This window comes from Microcaecilia unicolor, chromosome 8 (genome assembly GCF_901765095.1).
Source record: "Microcaecilia unicolor chromosome 8, aMicUni1.1, whole genome shotgun sequence".
Classification (NCBI taxonomy): Eukaryota; Metazoa; Chordata; class Amphibia; order Gymnophiona; family Siphonopidae; genus Microcaecilia; species Microcaecilia unicolor.
Genome location: NC_044038.1, coordinates 225,880,714 through 225,898,185, shown reverse-complemented (window position 1 = coordinate 225,898,185; position 17,472 = coordinate 225,880,714).

The following is a 17,472-nucleotide window of genomic DNA, read 5'->3' as shown; positions in this document are numbered from 1 at the left end:
TTTTTTTGTTTTAATTTATTATTATTATTAGCATTTGTATAGCGCTACCAGATGTACGCAGCGCTGAACACCTGATACAAAGAGACAGTCCCTGCTCAAAAGAGCTTACAATCTAAATAATACAGAAGGACAAGACAGTTACGGGTGAGGGAAGTAATGGGAGCTAAACAGCAGTGAAAAGGTGGGTTTTCAGCATAGATTTGAAAACAGATAGAGATGGAGCTAGACGTATAGGTCCAGGAAGACGATTCCAGGCATAAGGTGCTAAGGTGCCGTGAGAGAAAAGGAACGAAGCCTGGAGTTAGCAGTGGAGGAGAAGGGGGACGACAAGAGAGATTTGTCCAGTGAGCGGAGTTCACGGGGAGGAATGTAGGGAGAGATGAGAGTGGAGAGGTAATGGGGGGCTGCAGAGTGGATGCATTTAAAGGTCAGTAAGAGAAGTATGCGGAAGCGGACAGGGAGCCAGTGAAGTGACTTGAGGAGTGGGCTAGTGTGGGTATAACGATTCTGGCGGAAAATAAGTCGTGCAGCAGAATTTTGGACAGATTGGAGAGGAGAGAGACGGCTGAGCGGAAGACCAGAAACAACGCTAGCCCACAATGTTTTTATCTGAAGCCTGAGGTGGGGGGGGGGGGTGCCCTTGCTGCATGGCTCCTTGGGCCCCAGTGCAGCATGGCACACAGAGCAGCTTGTAAATCAAAGGTTCTGGGTGGGCCACCGAGGAGAGCTAAACAGCCCTCTTATATCACAACCAGGGGTCTGGTCACAGCACAAATCCAAGGAGGGAGTCACCAACAAGACTTCAACTATAAAGCCAAGAACCACAGCCCTAGGCTGACCCAAAAGGTGAGAAAAAGCAACTAAAAAGAGAACCTGCTAGACCAGTCCACCTGCACCATCTACTGGAGGCAGAGAAATACTGAAATGTTCCTAGCTACAGCACTCATTATACCGATATCATCGGAATCTTCAAGTCTCTGCCTCCATCTGCTTATAAGGGGGACTTAACCATAGGTCTGGACTGGTCTAGTAAGCAAGGACGCTAGACAGAAGGCTGGAGTGGAATCCGACACTGCTGACACTGGCAGTTGAAGCACATGAGAAGAATTTCAGAGTCCTACATTTGAAAGACACATACTTTTTCTTTGGTGCCATTTTAAGAATACAATATACTTATCTATGACACTAAGAAAACATCCTGCCCTAACATACATAAAAAAAACTTCAAACACGGTAACCAAATTTGGGTCAGAAATAAACTCAGTACAGACTGCCTGCGTGTGGAGAAAAGATTTGTGAGAGGATGTAGTAAAGACTCTTTCAAACTGTATTAAAGATGAAGTCAGAAAAGAACAGCAGCCCCCAGACCACAACTGTACAGCAAGGATACTGGTTTAAAATGAGAGACTTCAGTTTTCCCCAGAGCATCTGGAATCGCTGGGAACAGGTCACGAAGGAGGTATGAATTCTATGTCTATTAAGGAAAGCTCACATTCTCTTTTTAAATTTAGCAGTTTCAAAACAAAGACACCCTTGTACCAACAGGACTAGCCTTGGTCTCCCCATTGTGTGAAATAAAATTAGGAATTTACCATGATAGCTATGTTCACGGTTATGCTTGACTGGGGGGGAGGGGAAGGGGGAAGAGCCAGCCACACCTCAAGCATGCTTAACTCGATAGAGGTATATAAAATAATGAGTGGAGTGGAACAGGTGGACGTGAAGCGTCTGTTCAAGCTTTCCAAAAATACTAGGACTAGGGGGCATACGATGAAACTAGTGTAGTAAATTTAAAACAAATTGGAGAAAAGTTTTCTTCACCCAATGCATAATTAAACTCTGTAATTCGTTGCCGGAGAGCGTGGTGAAGGCGGTTAGCTTGGCAGAGTTTAAAAAGGGGTTAGACGGTTTCCTAAAGGACAAGTCCATAAACCACTACTAAATGGACTTATGAATCCTAGTATGCATGTATACCATTCTAGAGCTATTATTTCTTCAAGACATAGATCCAAGTCTCCATTTTAATTTTTTTTCCCAAACAACCTCTTTATTTTGATCAATCTGGAGAAATTGTTTAACAAACAGAACTTTCACTGGCTTACACTATACATATGATCATTTCTATGGCCTAGAATACATCTTGCAAAAAACAATAACTATTTTCTGCCCCCCCCCCCCCCCCCCCCCAACATAAAGTCAGCAGAAGCAATAAGATTCCTTATATCACCTCTAGGGGCAGCAGAAAACCTCTGTGGTTGGTGGTGAAAGCGCTAGGGCTTCCACACCAGGAGCAGCGCTTCGCCGTTTCTGGTGGCGTCAACATGAGGTTCTCACTGAGGGCTAACCCTGATCCCCCCCACCTCCACCTCGCGCTGTACTCATAAGTACATAAGTGTTGCTTGCCATACAGGGACAAACCGAAGGTTCATCAAGCCCAGAATTATGTTTCTCCAACAGTAGCTAATCCAGGTTAAAAGAACCTGGAAACATTCCAAAACATTTTATGCTGCTTATTTGCAGTGGATTTTCTCCAAGTCCATCTTAATAATGGCTTATGGACTTTTTCTTTTAGGAAGCTCAACCACAGCCAAGTGCTCCTCTGTTTGCTCTTAGTTTTTATTTTTAATCTTCAAATCGCTCAACAGCTACTTTTTTTTTTTTTTTTTGCAATTGAGGCAGGAGAGAAAACCAAGACAGAGCAGCCCAGAGAGATTTGGGGGGGGGGGGGGGGGTAGAGAGAGGGACATGGTGCCACCAGATGTATCCCAAGAATTCCCACGCAGGGAAGCTTCAACTCCAAAACAGGCTCTACAGTACCCAGGGGCCGGGATAGGAGCCAGATCACTTCACTGCTGCACGGGTATAACCCTCCACCTGTTAGATAGTTTCGCAAATCTTTGAAGACACAGCTCTTCAACAAGGCCTACAAAGAGAACCCATAGCCTTACAAACTACCTCACTAACCACCCAGCTATGAAAGTCCACCTTCTATACGATCCTGCCTAACACCTTCCTTCTCTCTTCCTTTACTTAATTTTTGTACACTACCAACTGTATCTGGTATCCTGGAATGACTACGTCATAACAAATCTCTGTAAGCCACATTGAGCCTGTAAATAGGTGGGAAAATGTGGGATACAAATGCAATAAATAATAATAATAATAGTGAGAATACTGAGGTTAAGCTGGTTGCACACGACCGCATACGGCAAACCTCTGAAGTTCTCTCTATCTCCACCTGCTGGCAGAGGGACATAACCCACAAGTCTCCAGATTGATATGTGGGACATTATGGAACTAATGGTTACGTGAATAGGAGGGTTATTTTCAAGGTTTGTAGTAGGAGCCTTTATGCTTGTTCATAGCTGAGTGAGTGAGTGAGAGAGAGGTATGCATGGGTAAAGAGTTTGCAGACAGGAGCTTTTTTTGTAAGGGGATAGTTGAGGTCTGACTCAAAGAGTGATGCAAGAGTGGACGGATGCAAAGTGGGAATCTGGCTGCATGCATGTGGCGTTTCTATTTGCAACCATCCTCTCTTTCCTCCTCACCTTGCCACCTGTCTCCCTTTTTGATACCCTTTAAAAAAAATCTGCTCTTGCATTGTAAGCGCATTCTCCCCCAACTCAGACCTGATGCAGTGGCAGTGCATTTCACAATATGCTAATTTAATGCACAGCTTTCTAAAGCTTATATTATTACAAAAAAAAACCTTTTATTCTTAATACAATAAGCTTAATAATGGAAAAAATTATTGCAACATTAAAAAAGCATGTGCTGGCAAAAACAGCACAGATCACTGTAGTAATATGAAGCCATTTGTTGCATTGGAGATGACTGGACTCCCCAAACCACACCCTCTACCTTAAAAAAGTTTCCTGGATCAGGGAATTTTTGTAGGGTAGGAGGCATGGGTTGGGGACTCTAGCTAGTCTTTTTTTTTTTTTTTTTTAGTGGCTGCTATGGTCCCTTGCACCTCCCACTCATTCCATTAATCCCTGAAAAACCATCTATGATAGCTCAAGTAAACCCAGCACCTCCTTCTGGCCACTCTAAAAAGTTTTCCTGGGTATCCTTAGTGAACACTACACCTTCTATTCTCTCCACCAACAATCCCCCCCCCCCCCCCCCCCCCGAAAAAAAAAAAATGTTGGCCCAAAATTCCATGGCAGCCCCTTCATTTCCCTCGAAAAGTAATTGGTGGCTCCTTGCATCTCCCACCCCCCTCATGCAGAGATGCCAAGTTACTTAGCTCCATGCTGAAGATTCTAGGCCAGTCCTGGATTTCTGCCTACCCTATCCCAAAGTTGCTAATTCGCAGTTCGCACGCGGCATTGGGCGGGTTTCGCATGACTGCCAATTTTTTTGGGGATCTTGGGCAGGGTGGGTGGTTTTCCCGCGGGGCTTCTATTGGTCCAACTGGACCAATAGAAGCCCTGTGGAGGTGGGCTGCAGGCTTCTTTTAAATTACTGCAGCGTGCTGCGTGGGCGCGCAGGGGTGGGAGTGGAGGCAGGAGGAGGTGGAAGGAGGAGAGCCACGGCGATGGGGTCAGTTGTAGCAGAGGCTCCCCTTCTCCTGATCTGCTCTTGAGAGTCATAGCAATCTGGGAACCCACCCACACCGCATCCAGAGAAAGAGACGAGCCAGGCAGCCAGTGAGTCACTGGGGAGAGCCAGAGCTGGGGGACGGATGGAGCGGAGCCGCCGTGATGAGCTGTGGCAACCACATATGTTGTGCTTGGTGTTGGTAGCATTTTTATTTCATCTCACTTATATTTTCAAACTTGGCTTGTGCAGCATACGGATGTTCACAGAGGAAATATAGTAAGAGTAGTAATTTGTTTTAAATCGTTATCAGTGTGGCATTTGGAGGGGCTGGTTATAGGGACATCAGGCTAGCACATGTATCTTGAAGAGATTTTTTTTTTTCCTGGTAAAGGGCCACTACAACAGACATGTTATGAGAATCAGGTTCTCAACATTCATAGTTTTTACCTATTTAGTTATTACAACATTTATATCCCACATTAAACATGATTTAGGTTGAATCCTGGGGGAGAAGAAGTAAAATATTTTTTTTCCCCCTGTGCCTAGACCAAAAGAGATGGTTTGTGGTGGGAACTTGCTCCTTTTGTTTTGTGGATGGATGGATGGATGGATTATGAATTTGTGTTAATTATAATGATGCTGCAGATTATGGTACTGATTGCGATTCTGATGATTTTGCTGCTGATTATTCTGTTTATGATGATTGTGATTGCGTTATTAATATTCACCTTAATAGTTATAATAAATCCTAATAAACAAATATTAATAGTGGGCTGGAAAAATTTTCAACGCTGCCTCCTGGTGGCAGAATCGGGCACTACAAGTCTCACACCCCTTTGGGGGTGTAAATTCAAAACCAGGACTGTCTCGCAATCTTGAAGGAGTGGAACGCCGGATACTACTCGAATACTATGAGTACTACCCGAATACTACTGAACAACCGAACCACCTCATGTTTTGTGCCTACTGATGGACTTATACTTATGCACTCTACCTCTGCTTTTGGCTGTTTAGCCATACTTTATTACTGCACTGGACATTTGTGCCTTATCCAGTTTTCCTGTTTACTAACGAAAGAAGTTTGCTGTTTACTAATGTAAGGACAGAATGCAGGATTATTAGACTTATAACTTGTAACAGTAGTTTGCAAGGCCTATACAAGACCAGCTTGCATGTAGCAACGCGACCTTGGAGGGTGCTGACACCCCCTGCATTCCTGAGCCGAACCTTATCTCCTGTGCTAGAAAGGAGCATTGTGTGTGTGTGAAGAATAAGCTGCTAAGTTTCGTTTTTCTTGCCAGTATCATTTCGCTGTTATGACGTGTGTACGTACTGGGACTACAATTTTGTACTGTAAGAACTACAATTGTTTACTGCGCATGCCAAATGTGATGTGTAAGGGGCCTAGTGCGCAGGCCCAGTAGGGAAGTATAATTGTAAGTGTCAGGTGATTCGCGACACACAGTGTCCCGAGACTACTCGGTACTGTTCACTTGCTAGCAATAAAGTTGCCTTGTTTGGAACCAAAATTTGCCTTTCGTCTCCTGATTTCCCACCTGTTTCATTGGCGACCCAGATGGGACAGAAGTAGAAAGGGGAATCGGATTATATTCTTCCCCTCCCCCACTGCAGTCGGATCGGGTCATCGATTCCCACCCGAGGAGGTGGTGAGTGGCCACCGCTGATTTCAGCGTCCATCTCCCGGAGGAGGGCCGATCAACTCTGCCTGACTGTAGAGGGGGCTGTGTGGTTCCGACAAGGCACCTTTTCTATTTCAGGGAGAAGCGCACGACGGCGCGGCCTGCGACCCCGGCGAGTATACTCTACGTAGTGACCGGCCCAGTAAGGACCGAAGAAGAGGCGTGATCACCCTCTTTTAGCCAGTGACTAATACGGACTATTGGTATACGACTAGGTCCCGAAACTCACTAGGCTTCGACGACGAAACCGAGCGGCGAACGGGAGGGTTTCTTGTGGCGTATGAAAGTGTGTGAATGGGCTTGCAGTTCCAGGCCGGGCGACCGCGTCCTGGTCAGGCCGAGTGTTGACCCTTTTGTGTCTGGTGGAACGAGACCCCTTACTCCTCCACCGCCCCTTTCCCTCTTTGTCCGTCACCTGTCCTTTGGCACTCAGGTTAGGATGGGCGGGGGTGGGTCTTCACCGTTAGATTTAATGACGGAACACTTTAGCGAAGTGTTCGACCTAGATAAATGTAGCAGGGCCGGGATGATACAGAGATGTCAATTTATGTGGCCAGGGCTAGGAATTGCCGAATGGCCCCCGGAAGGGTCATTCGAGTATGAGAAAGTGGCGGCGGTCATGAATATTGTTATAGTTGAGGGAAACCCAGGCTGTCCCGAGGACATTCCATACATAGAAGCGTGGTTGGATGTAGTCCGGGACCCGCCGGCTTGGGCCCAACGGAAGGTAGAAAAGGCCGCCCTCATGTTGGTAAAGCAGAGAAAGGGCCGGAAAACTAAGCTCAGAACCCTGCCAACCCATGCCTTCGCTCTCCAAAGCTCGGCAACCGCTGCCGTTCAGAAGGCCGCAGGGACCGCCCCCATACGGCCCACCGCCCCTAGCGCTGAAGCCACTGAGACCACGCCCCCTGCTACCATTGGTAAGGTAGGAGCCACGCCCAGTACGACCAACACACTTCCTAGAATGAAACCCCCAAAGAAAACCCTAGGGAAAGTTCAGGGTTTGCCCGAAAAGAAGCTCCCGAAGGCCCCGATACTTGCTACGGCGGAAGCATACGAAGACGACATCGCGCCACCGCCGTATGCCCCGATATACTCCGACATCGCGAGCCTGGAGGAGGGCCCGGATAACGCTGAGGCTTCCGGGTCAGAGTCGGATGCCGGAGAGACGTCCCGTCCGGACTCACCTGAGTCACCTGGCCCCGCAACCATACGGAAGAGTAAACGAGTTGTGAAGAACATTACTCGGTTCCCCCAATCGAGTCCACGCAGTGCCCTTCCTTCGAGCAGGAAAGAGGGAGCCACTAACTTATTCCCAGTTCGACAATCTACCACCTATACCCCTAACCCGGCGGAAGGGGGGGGCCAGCCCATTGAATCGACAGTTTATAGCCACGTTCCCTTCTCAAGTGCCGACTTGTATAACTGGAAATTGCATGGGCCGTCCTACGACCAGAAACCCGAGCAGTTGGTGGAGCTGGTGGAAGGCATTATATACAGTTATAATCCGACTTGGGGAGACCTTAGGCAGTTGAGCGCCCACATCCTGACCACCGAAGAACGCCGCCTTTTACAACAAAATATGGAGCAAGCTGTCCGGGATGCGAACCCTACCCATGCCAACTTACAGAACCTAATAGAGACGGAGGCACCCATCGCTGCCCCTGTGTGGGACTATCGAACCGCTGAAGGCCAAACCTCTATCCGCCGATACCAGCAGGCGTACCTGGCCGCCTTAAAGAAGGGGAAGCAGAAGGTCACCAATATGGGAAAAATTCACAGTGTAGTCCAACAAAAGGACGAGAGTCCAGGGGACTTTCTTGAACGACTTATGGAAGCATTCAGAAGGCACAGCCCAATAAACCCCGAAGACCCCAGGAACCTCCCAACCGTGGTTATGAGTTTTGTTAGCCAGTCAGCACCGGATATACGAAGGAAGCTACAGAGGACGGAGGGGTTCGAAGGGATGAGCCTCAGCCAACTGAAAGCTATAGCTGATCGCGTGTTCGGATATCGCGATCAGGAAGAGAAGACGGAGGCCCGAAAGGAATCAACCAGGCGGATGCGGGAGAAAGCAGATGTGTTGGCCACGGTGCTGGAGGAACGGATGAGGTCTAGACCAAAGGGGAGAGGCAGGAGAACAAGAGGGACGCGGTCCCCCATAGGACGTAACCAGTGTGCGAATTGTAGAAAAGAAGGGCACTGGTGGGCTGACTGCCCAGAGGAGATACGGGACCACCCGAGAGAAGAAGAACCATGGGACCGGCCCAGAGAGGAGGAGACGGACAACCGTGCAGGGGCCCCCAGACAAGGCCGGAGCCGGGGTCGAAGAGATAGGGGACGGGATGACCAGAGGGAATGGCAGATGGCTATGGAGGCTACCCGAGACAGTACCGCATGAAGAGACCGGGAGGGCAGAGTCCCCACTGACCCTCTGGTGGAAATTCGGGTGGGGACAGAGTCTATGAAGGCCTTACTAGACACAGGGGCCCAACGTTCTGTTATCACCACTGCTATAGCCCCAGCCACGAAAGAGACTATACCAATTGTGGGAGCCTCCGGGAAATCCCTTGCAGCCCCCCTCCTCAAGGAGCGCCAAGTCCAGATCGGAGGGACGATGGTGTCTCATCAGTTCATACACATTCCTGGATGCCCCGTCCCCTTGATTGGTCGAGACCTACTTTGTAAGCTCCAGGCCACCTTGAAGTTCAAGACCACGGGTGAAGTGGAAGCTCGTTTTGAAGATCGGCCAGTAACACTTATCTGTCCAGTGAGAGAAGAGTGGAGACTACATGCTCCCCCGACTGTAGGGCCTGGCGACTGCCGTTACGACCAGAAATCCCCTTTTGCCCAGCAGAGGCGAGCCATAATGGATGAAGTGCCCGATGTATGGGCAGAAGTAAACCCCGGAGGACTGGCCGTTAACGCTATCCCCATCTGGATTGAGCTCAAACCAAATGCTCAAGTTGTCAACCAAGGACAATACCATATCCCCTATGCAGCCCGGCATAGTATGCACACACATCTACAGAAACTCCTTCAACAGGGAGTCCTTAAACCAATCAGATCCGCATGGAACACCCCATTGTTGCCCGTTAAGAAGCCAGGAACTTCCGAGTACAGACCCGTCCAGGACCTGAGGAAAGTCAACAACCAGGTAGCCGACATAGTTGCCCTCGTACCAAACCCATACTCCATCCTAGCCCAAGTGCCATCCCAGACCAAGTGGTACAGTGTCATTGATTTGAAGGATGCCTTCTTCTCCATCCCCCTTGCTGCCGACAGCCAGAAGTTGTTTGCCTTCACGTGGGAAGACTTACAGACTGGTAATAAGCAGCAGTTTACCTGGACACGACTCCCCCAGGGATTCAAGAACTCCCCCACCCTCTTCGGCGACCAACTCGCTCAGGACCTGAAGACGTATCAGGACGAGTATGGGCCGGTCGTCCAATACGTGGATGACCTGTTGGTGGCCCGTGAAACGTACACGGACTGTGCAGAAGCTACCCTTTACCTCTTGAAAACCCTGGAAGCCCAGGGGTACCGGGCCAGTCGCAAGAAGGCCCAGATATGCGAGATCGAAGTCGAATACCTGGGTTTCCGCCTCCGAGAAGGAACCCGGAGGCTCGGTACCCCCCGAACCCAAGCTATCCGCAACCAACCCACTCCTGCAAATAAGAAGGAATTGCGAGCACTCCTCGGAGCCGCTGGATATTGCCGGATATGGATCATCAACTTCGCTGTTCTGACCCATGATCTGTACGCCAAGCTAAAAGGACCTGAACTCGAGGGCCAAAACCTCCAGTGGGAGAAACCCGAACTGAAAGCCCTTCAGGACCTCAAGGAGGCCCTTGTGGCCCCACCGGCGCTCGGACTGCCAGATGTGACTAAGCCGTTCCACTTGTTCGTCGACGAAAAGAAGGGACTGGCACTTGGAGTCCTTACCCAACTGGTCGGCACCTGGCAACGCCCTGTAGCATACCTCTCCAAGAGCATGGACAACGTAGCACGAGGATGGCCGGGCTGCCTACGAAGCATTGCGGCTGCCTGTCTGCTGATACACGAGGCCAATAAGCTCACCTTCGGCCAGACCCTCTTTGTGACCACACCCCACACCATCCGCGGCCTACTCGAGAGCCACGGACCTAGATGGATGACCAACTCCCGATTGGTTAAATACCAAGCCCTCCTGTGCGAAAATCCGGAGGTACGGATCCTGGACACAACTAACCTTAATCCCGCTACTCTCCTTCCGGCCCCTGAACCACCACTCCACGACTGTGAAGAGGTAATGGCCACTGTGCATTCGAGCAGACCTGACCTGAAGGACCAACCCTGGCAAGGGGGCATCACCCTTTTTACCGATGGAAGCAGCCAGGTGATAGAGGGAATTCGAAGAGCTGGCTATGCTGTCGTGTCTGAAGACCATGTGATCGAGGCTATGGCCCTGCCGCCCGGAACATCAGCCCAGAAGGCAGAGCTAATTGCCCTCACAAAAGCCCTCTTGTGGGCTGAAGGGAAAGTTGTTAACATCTACACCGACTCCAAATACGCCTTCCTCACCATTCAGGTGCACGGAGCCTTGTACAAGGAAAGGGAATTTCTGACTGCTGAGGGGAAAGGACTTGCAAATGCCACGGAGATCTGCCAATTACTTGAGTCAGTATGGAAACCGAAGAAGGTAGCTGTGATGCACTGTAGGGCCCACACCGGCCGGACGGATCCCATTGCCCGCGGTAACCAACGGGCGGATGATGCTGCAAAAAGGGCAAGTCAGCTCCCTCACTCTACTCATTCTTCTGACCCTGTACTCGTTGTTCACCTCCCTGCAGAGATCCCCATCTACACCCCCCAAGAAACGGAATGGGCCCGACAAGAGGGCCTAGAATCACGCAACGGTTGGTGGATACTACAGGATGGGCGCATATGGATACCCGAAGCCTTGGCCTGGACGGTGGCCAAGGAGGCTCATGACCGCACCCACCTGGGCAGGGACGCTCTGGGGCGCCTACTCGAGAAGACCTACTACATCAACAAACTGTCCCTGTGGACCAAAAATGCTTCCAGCCGATGCGCAACTTGTGCCCGGAACAACCCTCGAACGGGGCCCGGTCCTATGCCAGGACATGTCCTCCGAGGCACAAGCCCCTTCCAAGTCTGCCAGATTGACTTCACACACATGCCCCCGGCCCGGGGCTATAAAGCTATCCTCGTCGTCGTATGTACCTACACCGGATGGATTGAAGCCCAGCCTACCAGAACGGAGATGGCTAAAGAAGTCACCTCCCTACTACTTCATCAAATCTTACCCAGATACGGTCTCCCCAAGCAAATAAATTCTGACAACGGGCCCGCCTTCGCCAGCGAAGTAACACAACAGCTCAGTACCAGACTGGGCCTCGATTGGAAGTTGCATTGTGCCTGGAGACCCCAAAGCAGTGGAGTAGTGGAGAGGGCTAACCGATCCCTGAAGAACCAGCTAGCCAAGCTGTGCCAAGAAACAAAAGCTAAATGGCCCGATCTGCTTCCACTGGCCTTGCTGCATCTTAGGTGTACCCCCAAGGCTACCGGCCTTACTCCTTACGAGATGATGTATGCTAGGCCACCACCACTACCTTCTTTTCCCGACTCCTTGCAGATACAGGGTGAGAGTTCCCTAGTGAAACAGATGAAAGCATTACATGAGTAGTGCAAGACATCCAGCAATACACTGAAAGAGTAGCTCCCTTGGTTCTCACCAGTCCCACCCATCGGTTCAGGGTAGGAGATGAGGTATGGGTAAAAGAGTGGGATGACTCCGACTGTCTGAAACCCAAATGGAAAGGACCCTCCCTTGTTCTCCTAACGACCCCAACCGCTGTTAAAATTGCAGGAAACCCAGTGTGGATACATTGGACCCGACTGAAACCTGCTGCTCCCACTAGCAGCACCCCGAAGCGTTGGACTGCGCATCAACATCCTGACGCTCCATTACGGCTGACTCTCAGAAAGACGTGAACCACCAGATTCATGCCTGCCCAGCAGCAGGAACTCAGCTTCTGGACCCACTGCGTTTTTGGCTCCCTGTTTATTGCAGCCTTCATCGTGGGCCTCATTATCTTCTTGCTGCAAAAGCTCGGATACCTCCCACCAAATCTATAATGCTGAGCATCTTCCTTCTCCTGTGCGCAGTCCCGAGCTATCCTACCACCCTGAGCAAGAATTGCACTGAATGTTTGCGCCTGGTGCGCCATCGTATAGAGGGAGGATATCACCTGGTTACCACCCTCATCCACCAGACGCAACCCCCAGAAGGCGATTGCAAGCTTCTACCGACGTGTGCCCTCATTACCCCGAATGGCCTCCAACAGTTCCACAGATGCCTCCAAGGCAATCTCACTATCTGCCATAGCCCTACCAAGCCAAGATACTACAATGTCACCCTCAGCGTAGGACTCCCTGCGTATGTGGCCGGGCCTCCGGGAGTCGAGGGAGATGGCATTCTGTATTACATAAACTCCACTCGCATCCTCGTCGGTGGCATCCAAACTGTAGCAACCCTAACCTTCGACGTCTGTGTCGCCATGGACAAACACCCGTGGTCCCGCAAATGTGGCAGCCAGAGTTGGCGTAAGGCATATGTGAACGACCACAAGTATGTCTGCCCCTTCAGTCCAGATATGAGATGCTGCTCCCCGTGGGTTTGGCTCCCATGTGCCGGTGACACTCGAGCCTCGGGCTGGGACCGAGTATGTGCTTATACGGGAGGAGGATATGCCGGATGCACCGGCCTGGGCGAGTTTCGTCGAGGTTCTGGTAACTATGTGTCCCTCGACTGGCCCATTCGAGGACACGACATGCCTTGGAGAGGGACGTGGGGCCTTGGCATTGACGGTGGAGGAATGGATCCCTTGACATATATTACCATATATCAGAGCCTCGAAACAAAGCCTCCTACGCACTACCAGACTACTGTCGTCGGCTACCAAGAAGTATTCGATGAAATTGCTCGTGCTGAACAGACCGAGACTAAGTTCCCCATCTCCCCAGAAGCCCGGAATATGTTCCTTAACTTGGCCGAAAACATTGCCCTCTCCCTGGGAATTGCCAACTGTTTTGTCTGTGGAGGCACTGACATGGGTGAACAATGGCCCTGGGAAGCAAGAGAGATTCAACAGCAAACATGGGATGCACTCAACACCACTAACATTACCTTTCCCCAGCGGCCGAAGCCGTACGAATGGGCCTTGAGAACAAATATCATAGGCACCCTCTGCGCTAGTCGAGCGCCATCGAAGCGGTACTCTGTACCAGTGGGAGATTCTGCTTGCACGGGGGTTCTTCAGTATAATGGAAGCCGGACGACCTGGTGGCAAACGGATAACCTGCCCGCCCCGGAACCTATCTGGACAGAACCCACCTTGAACACAACATGGACATACGGAGGAAACGCCTCCCTCAAGTGGGTAGCCCCGGGGGGCTACTACTATATCTGCGGGCGCAGGGCCTACGAACAGCTCCCGGCCCGCTGGTATGGTACCTGTCTCTTGGGCACTGTTCGACCTAGCTTTTTCCTTCTGCCCCTGCGGATTGGCGAAACTTTGGGTATCCCCCTATACGTGGAAAAAGGGCCAGATAACCCTGCCAGACGTAAAAGGTCCTTTCTAAACACCAAGCCCAAAGTCCAAATTGGAGATTGGAAAGACAACGAGTGGCCGCCAGAACGCATCATTCATTACTATGGACCGGCCACATGGGCTGAAGATGGTACATACGGGTACCGCACCCCTATCTATATGCTGAATCGCATTATTCGCCTACAGGCCGTGCTCGAAATCCTTACTAACGATTCGGCCTTTGCCCTCAATATCCTAGCCCGACAAAACACTAAGCTCATTACCGCAGTTTACCAAAATCGCTTGGCTCTTGACTACCTCCTAGCCCAGGAGGGCGGGGTGTGTGGCAAGTTTAACCTCAGTAATTGCTGCTTACAGATTGATGACCAAAGCCATGTCATCAAAGAGATAACTGACCGGATGGTCAAATTAGCCCACGTCCCCGTCCAGACCTGGAACAGCGCGTGGGACTGGACTTCCTCCCTAACTAGCTGGTTGCCAACCTCCGGGAGCCTGCAAGGCCTCCTTGTCATGGGTGGCCTGTTTCTGTTGTCCTGTTTACTAATTCCTTTATCTCTTCCCTTAGTTTTCAGGTGTCTCCGCTCCACCATGGAAAGCATCGCTGATCGCCGTGCTGCTGCCCAACTTATGGCTCTCCAGATGTACTCTCCCATTCCCCAGTCTGATGAAGCTTACGATGAAGCACCTTGTGGCTGATGTGCACTTTGAACCCCCTGAGTCACTTAATGGGCCATTACCCTTGTGCCAGCAAAAGACCGGCTACAAAGGGGGGGGATTCCTCTAGGGACCCTCCGTCTCAACCCCGGCGAAGCAACCGACGGCTGCGCAAGGGCTTAGGGCTCGCTTGATGCCTCCTTCGCTAACTATTCTTGTCCTTTCTTTCCCTTTCAGGGTCCATGGAGGTGATACTCTCCACCAGAATGGATGTTCAAGTATCAAAAGGGGGGAATGAAGGAGTGGAACGCCGGATACTACTCGAATACTATGAGTACTACCCGAATACTACTGAACAACCGAACCACCTCATGTTTTGTGCCTACTGATGGACTTATACTTATGCACTCTACCTCTGCTTTTGGCTGTTTAGCCATACTTTATTACTGCACTGGACATTTGTGCCTTATCCAGTTTTCCTGTTTACTAACGAAAGAAGTTTGCTGTTTACTAATGTAAGGACAGAATGCAGGATTATTAGACTTATAACTTGTAACAGTAGTTTGCAAGGCCTATACAAGACCAGCTTGCATGTAGCAACGCGACCTTGGAGGGTGCTGACCCACCTGTGTAGATAGAATGTATTTGGATACAGGCAGCAGATGATGTTTTGTATATTCCTGAGAATCTAGCATGTGATGTTTTTGTTCTTTCCTGAGAAAGTAGCAGAATAGCAGGTGATGTTTGTACATTCCTGAGCAGGTTCACGAGCTGTTCATGTAGAGTTGTTCTTGTAAGCAATGCATGATCATGGTTGTGTAAGCAAAATGTAACCAATAGTAATGATAATACATGTAATATCCATGAATATTCATAGAGTATATAAGAAGGGGATTGACTCCCAAATAAAGAGTTTTTTGCCCAGACACACGAGAGGAGAGTTATTTTGCAACATCTGGTGATCCCCGACGTGATCGGTGAAAACGTGACGTACTTACTACGACTGGAACAGTCAGCGCGCCATTCCTTCTACGGAACACTGTAAGTATGGGGGGAAATTTAACATCATCACATAAACAACATGCACAGGAGCTATATACTATAACGCAAAGATATGGTTCCTCCCGAAATCCAATAACTCTTAAAGATATAGAGCGTTTAATTGAGGAAATAGTTTGTCAATGTCCCTGGTATCCAGAGAAGGGATCATTCGATCCTCAAACATGGGAAAAGATAGGGCAGCAGTTTCGTTTAGAGCCTAGAGTTTCGACTCCTATATTATTGACTTGGAGAGAGATATATTCTACTATAGTAATTCTCTCTTCTGGATTGACAGGCATTACTAACGAAAATATATCCAACAAATTGCCAGGCAAGACCTGGTCTCTTTTACCTCCCGCGACTCTTGGACCTACACCTTCTCCTCCTTCTTGTCGGCTGGCCACCGATATGGGAAGGGAACAGCAAAACAAAACTCCTGACTTTACTACTACTACCCCTAATAAACCAATTGAAAATATCCAAAACAACAACGCTAATGATAGCGTTATTATTACCAAAACACCAAAGAGCGTAGAACGACCTAGTTTAATTCAATTAGGTATACAGCAAGCACGAAAAAATGGTGAATTCATTTGGAACGATGATCTATGGGATAATTCGGAACCTAATCCTAATTTATACCCAGTTACTAGAACTACAACAATAGAGGCAGGGAACGAAACACATCATGCAGAATGGACTGCTCTACCTTATCAAGTTTTGAGAGAATTACGTAGAGCTATCGTAGAATCAGGTTTAAAAAGTTCATTTGTTCAAGGCATGATAGAAGGGATTAGTAACGGTTACTTAATGACTCCAAAAGATTGGAAAGACCTTTTCCGTATGCTGTTAACTCCTGCGCAATATGTAGTGTGGGATAATGAATATAAGCAAGCAGCACAACTTATCACTGGGACTAATTTGGTGCCTGATCAAATTTATGGATCGGGACCATTTTCAACCCTTGATATGCAAATTCAACAAAACGATACCTGTTTTCAAGCCATAGGCACTTGTATCTTGCGAGCATTTAAAAGAACACCAGAAGGGAATAAACCAACAAAATCTTTTGCATCAATTAAACAGGGTGCAACCGAATCTTACCTTCAATTTGTTAATCGATTGCAGGAAGCTGTAACTAGGCAAATTGATAATCTTGATGCGCAAACAGAGTTATTGATTAAATTAGCCCAAGAAAATGCAAATTCAGATTGCAAAAAGGCATTGCAGACTGTAGCTCATCGCCCAGGAATTACTTTAGCAGATTTATTGAGCGCATGTGCAGATGTGGGGACTCATGGTTATTCTATGAATTTGTTAGCAGGAGCTATACAAAAAGGTAATAAGCCACAGGGGACGTGTTTTAATTGTAAGAAACCAGGACATTTTCGAGCTCAGTGTAGAGCCCCAGGAGGGGGTGCCAACTTTGCAAAAGGACCTTCTCGACCTTCTCGAAAATGTCCTCGATGTCAAAAAGGATATCATTGGGCCAATCAATGTCGCTCTAATCCAATTAATTCCACACCGCCAGACAAAAAAAACTTTGCTCCGGGTTAACTCCTAACCTCGGTCCAAAGGGAGTGCAAGGGTCTTTTGCTCATAGTACTACTGCTACACAAGGTAGTGCAGGAATTGACCTTATTGCAGCGGAATGTAAAACTGCCATCTTACCTCATGAAGTTTTGGTATATAATACTACCTTTAAAGGACCCATTCCAGCGGCTACTGTAGGTTTAGTATTACCTCGCTCCTCTGCATCGAAGGCAGGTATTCATGTTATCCCTGGAGTTATTGATGCTGATTACACAGGCATTGTTAAAATTCAAGTATGGTCCTCATCACCTTTAACAATTTCTCCCGGGGACTCGTGGGCACAATTAATTATTTTACCATATTTTACAGCACCTATTCCTTCT